We start from the raw sequence: 6,000 nt of genomic DNA on the forward strand, positions 1-6,000 counted from the left end.
ATTGATGGAATGCACCATGAGACATTTCAATGAAGCAGACAGAATTTAAATAAATTAACTTTGTCAAAAGAATATTGAGGTACATCCTGGTATTGAAAGTCGCTTAAGTCCATCATTTTAAAGGAACTTTATGTTGGTAACTATTTTTAAAGGGACATGTCTTTCGTAATGTTTTTGGACTTTCAAAGTAATATTCACATGGGTATAAGTTATAGAGAGTTGTTGGTTTACACTGAGTGAGTTCTAAGGTTCCTTGAATTGCTACTTGGCTGAGCATTTTAAATTTGGGATCATTGTATTGCTTTTTTATTCTGGTCTGATTCTAATACTCATATTTTCTGGTGTCAACTCACTGTTTCATGGACTGGGAGTGTAGAGAAGGAAAGCCCTGGGTTGATGCCCTGGTGAGCTGTGTCCCCGTGTCTGCTTACCACCACCTGGCTCACCCTCAATTGTCTCACAGTAGGAGTTTGTTGCCATTATACATTCAGTTACTATAGTGTGATATCACTGGTATCCTCAAATCTAAATAATAGTTAAAAACATCACACAGTACCCCATTAATATGTAGATTTTAAATGCATCAATTAAAAATGTTTTCAAAACTAAAACAAAGCATTTGTCTGCTGATGTGGGAGTCAGAGCCAATACATTCTTTGGGGGGATATTTTCCTTTGGTTGATTAAAAAAAAGATCCAGAATGACTCTTGATTCTGCCTTTGAGATAACCCTGCTGTGCTAACCTAGAATGGTAGCTACAATTACAGCATTATAGAGATCTGTTATCTGATCCTGTTAATTCCTGCCTGTGACTTGGTTAGCTTTTCAAAGAGCATATACCACACTGCTCATTTGATGTAAAACAAGAATAGTGTATAAATGGAGCAGCTCAGTTCTGTGCAGATTACCTCTGTGACCAAACTGGTATTTCCCCGCCCCGCCTTAGCTTTCTTAATTAAATGACCTCTTTCTGAAATGTAAGAAATAGCAGTCTAGTTTTCTGTGTTATTTGGGTTTGAGAGTTAATGGTATTTCTGTTTTATTCCACAGTAAATATTGGTTTCACTAAATCACTAGGGTTGTGTCCTACAGTTACGAGAGCATCGATTTTTATGTAAACCAGCAGAAAATGCTAACAGATCATATAAAATATTTGATAGTTTTTTTGGGTTTTTCTGATGGCCACTTTACTTTCAGTCAGGCAGCATAATGATCAGAGATATTGGGTTGGGAATGAGTTGAAAGAGCAACTGGAGAGGGTTATGATAAATGTTTTACATTCTTTTGCACTAAAATAAGTAGTTATGTCATATTCAGAATTCTGAAGAGTGACAGAAATATACTATAGCTCAAACGACTAGTTGGGGACTTGTGTTCCCAGATTATATGATTTAGTAACTATGCATCGGATTTTATTATACACAATGTACTTTGAAAAGTCAACCAATAAAAAGAAAACAATAACTTAAGCTTTTGGCTCTGATTCCTATTTCATTGTACCTACTAACTTAAAAAAATATAGAAACACAGTGTTACAATGAAGGAATTAATATATAGGGGGACCCTGAAATAGTCCTACAATTTTGGCAAATTAAGTTCAGAGTATCTACTGTGGAATTCAATAAAACTTTTGGCCTTCAATATAAGATAGACCATAAATCAATGAGGTTTAAATAGTTCTGCTCTCTTGAACACCTGCTTATCTGTCTTGAGAAAATTCTGTAGTGTTTTAACCATCATTTTATAACATTAAAAAGTAATGCTCACTATTGCAGTGCTTGGAAAGGCTATTAAAGTTAAGGGTCTGTCAGCCATTCTATTAAAAACCCTGATTTCCAGGAGTTTAATATAACCCAGACACCGTATGTAATAAACCCTAATGCAGGAATCCGAAACTTAGATCATTATTTTCTCTAAAGACCAATTGCCCCCACAAAGACTGTCTTTAGCCATGGCAAATACCTTTAGGATAAGTTGTAGTTTTAAAAATTTACCAAATGCTATTTTTTCCTCCCTGTGATATTTTACCACTAATTTAAAATAAGCCCTCAGAAAGGAAGGCTTGGGTAAAATAGCTTCTCAATGAAGTTAATCTATGTATTTGGAAAAGAGCTCCCAGGATAATTTCTTGCTTCCTTCCATAGGAAAGAACCTGTGGTTCATAAACATGGCACATTAGTTTTCTATTTTTTGCTGTAACAGATTACCACAAAATTAGTGCCTTAGAACACCTTAAGTTTATTCTTTTATGTTCTGAAGATCAGCAGCCTGAAATCAGCTTCACCTGGCTGAGGTCAAGGAGCCAGCAGGGCTGGTCCTCTCTGGAGGTTCTGAAGGGGGGGTGTTTCTTTGTCTGAGTTTCTTGTGGTCACCTTTATTCCTTGGCATGAGGTCCCTTCCTGCAGCTTTGGACTGCACCATTCCTGTCTCTGCTTCTATCAGGGGGTAATGGAGTAATGAGTATTTCTTAAGTAGGTATGTGAAAAATATTTTAACTGTCTAGGATCTAAACTCTTAGGTGGTCCCAAGTTGGGAAGCTTGGGTGGGATGAAAGGGGAGACTTCAGAAATTGGCATTTTTGGTGGCTTTCAAGAGTTTACATAAGTCTCAAATCAGGGCATAGACTTTCAGTTTCTTCAGTACTGCAAATCTGTCACAAGAAAAGCCTGCAGGGTGCAGTTCCAAGGAGTATTTATTTTGAAATTAAGTTAGCTGGAGAATTCATCTCAATGTAAATCTGAGCTTCAGCTATTTGACCTGCACATTAAAGTGACTGATTATGCCTATTGAGAACTGGGGAGAAAGGAATATGTTTTGGAGGAATGAAGAAGAAAGGTGTAGAGAATCAGTTTCTGTTTCCTGCTTAAGGATCATTTTTGCTGTAGGGCAGGCTAAGGGTGTGATGTTCAGCAGCCTCCCTGGCTGGCATCACAGTGCTCCTACAAAAGCAAGACAATTCTTCCTCTGATGGGCCTGTGCATCTGGAAGTTACTGGGCTTGTGGTGGGAGGAGGAATGTGGAGATGAGTTCCTTGGCCTGTTGTACTCCTTTATCCTGGGCTCTTACAGAATATATGTTCCCAATGAATTTATGTTGTAAATAAGATTATTTTAAAAAGTTCAGGATCTCATATTCAGTTTACCAACATAGCTCTATTAATCCCTGATATAGCCGAAATATTTAGTTTAGGAATGAAGTGTGAGGAGTATAAGAACAGAATAAGGAGTAAGACGTACTAATAGGCAGAAAAAAGAAGTTCAAGAAAGAAATATGTATTAAATTTATTTCTCTTCATGATGATGTAAATGGAGTTTCCTCTTCCTTCCCCCTTTCTCTCTTTCTCTCTCTTTCTTTCTCTCTCTCTCTCTCTCAACTATTCACTCCCTTTGTTATTGTTTTCTAAATATTTTCTAAGCATGGATAATCAATTAATGTTAGACTTTTGAAGGTCTGCTGGTTGAAAATGATGACAGTATCTTTATGTCTCCATGACATAGGTGTAGGACCACCTGCAGGTTCCATGATTTCCTAGAACTCATAGGGTCAGGCTGGTATATTTAGTAATGGCCATTACAGACAAAGGTTTACTGATCAAAATCAGCTAAGGGAAAAGCACATGGGAGAAGTCCTGGAGGAACCAGCACAGGCTTCCTGGTGTTCCCATCCAATGGAATCACATGACCATGTGCTTAACTCTCCCAGGAGAGCAATGACATGTGGCAGTATGTAAAGTGTTACCAACCAGAGATGTTCACCTGAGCCTTGTTGTCCAGATAGTTCATTAGGAATCAGTCACATAGGTATGCAACACTTGTATGATTGACATCAGCTACCTAGTGTCCTGTCCCCAGAGGTCAAACTGACACATGTGGCTTAGGGCCCTAAGCACACAACAACACAAATTCACCTTAAGTCAAATTTTGGTATAAACTATCTGTCAAGTTGATCCATCATGGCTCAAAACTTGTCATACAAAATTACTCCATTAGGCAGGATGTTCCAAGGTCATCTCCTAGGGACCAGTCCAGATCCAGCTCTCCTGAGGACAGGCCTTTCTCTGGAGTGGGTAGGACTTGAACAAGGTGGGCTTGCTGAGTTAATTGCTGCTAGCCCTCTCTGATGTACAATTTAACTGAGGCAACAAAACCACTGATATTTATAGCCAAGAAACCATTTCACAAAAACCTTCTAATTGAGATGATAGAAAGTAAGTAAGCTATAGTTATGTTTTTTCAAATACTGAAAATGGATGACTCCTAGTGTTTAGATCTTCTTTAGTTGGTAGAGCTGAAAGAAAGGATTCTATTCTAAAGTGAGGACTGACACCATTCTCACCTCAGTATTCTACACACTCAAAGAAAGACAGATCTATGATGCAACATCTCCAAACAACTGTTACAAAAGGCTTGCTTCACTAATTTTGTTACCTTTTAGACCAGTGGTTCTCAGTTCTAGTTTTATGCGATAATATCCTAAAGGGCTTTTAGAACCAATGCCTGGTAAATAGCTTCAGAGATGCTGGTTCAACTGTCTTGGAAATAACTTGAAAATTGATTTGAAAATTTCTCAGGTGATTTTTAATGTATGGAGCATGAAGGACTATGCAACTGATCAAGAGGAGATGGAATGAGGGAAATTCCGACTAAGCCAGTAATTCTTAACTCTCAGCTGGGGAAGGTGATGGGCCTACACAAAAAACTGATTCTCATGCTCCCAATGAAATCTAGGCATTGCTAACATATTAATAATTCTCATGAGCAGTCAGTGTTGAGAATCAGTTCATTTTCCTGTGGTCTCTCTCTGTTTCACACACTTGAATACAGTATCATCCAATTAAATTACAGAAAATAGGTTACAATCTTTGGGGATCTCAGGAAACTGATGACACACATTGGCTACACATGGTGTCTGTACAGTTGATATTTGATATGATATATGTAAGATAAAAAAAAAAAAAAAGAAGCCAGAAGACCTGGAAGAGTACACCAAGCAGAAGGAATGTCATGTGAGAGAAACTGTTTGATAAAGAGAAAGGAAGACATTGTGGTTGAAGTGTAGTGAGAGGGATAAGTACAACCGAAGTAGGAAAGGAAATCAGAACTATATCAGGGCCCTGGAGGCAATTTTAAACCATTCAGAGTTCATGCTAATGTCAATGAAAACCATTGAGAGGTTTAGGGTTTGTAAAAGATGACCTGACTTTTATAAGGGCTTTCTATATGTAATATGAATAGGGTCAAGAATGAATGTAGAAAGTTAAGTTAGAGAGGCTTTTAATGGTGTGAGTGGGAATCCAGGTGATTTGGACCATGATGGGGGCAGTGGAGGTAGAAGAAGAATGAATTCAAGACAGATTATATAAATAGAAATGATAGAAGTGAAAGATGTCATAGGCAATTTGTCTCTCAAAAATGAAGAATTAAGGTTGGTGAAGTGATGGGATATGGTACTATTTTAATCAAATAGAGTTTGGGGCAAAGGAATCAAAATGTTTTGACATGTTAAAATTAAGACACCTACTTGATATCCAACTAGAAAGTAAAGTTTGCAGTTGCCCATGTGTAAATCTGGAGAAGAAAGGTGTGGAAGCAAGATGAAATCTAGGCATTGCTAACATACGGATGATGTTTAAGATATTGGACAGAATGAGACCTTCTGGAAGAATGTAGCCAGGGAGTTTGGGTATGAAGGAGACACGAGAGTGTTCATTGGGTTTAGCAACTACAGAAGTTCTTGTGGGTAGAGGTTAAAGGAGTTTTAGATGAATGAACAGGAGGTAAGCAGGTTCAACATTAGCTTAGAAAAGCTTTTAGAACTAGATAAGTGGATGAGTTAGTTGTCAGAGAGTCAGTTGGAATCAAGGGAGAATTTGTGAAAGAGTAAGAACAGGAGAGCATGTTTGTGGGTTGGAGGATGGGACAACACTGTGTTGGGTGTGAGGATTAACAGTGAAAGAGGAAAGGAGAGGAACTTGACCTCATTTAAGTCAAATACCCTACT

The sequence above is a fragment of the Sciurus vulgaris genome (assembly GCF_902686455.1).
Source record: "Sciurus vulgaris genome assembly, chromosome: 6".
Lineage (NCBI taxonomy): Eukaryota > Metazoa > Chordata > Mammalia > Rodentia > Sciuridae > Sciurus > Sciurus vulgaris.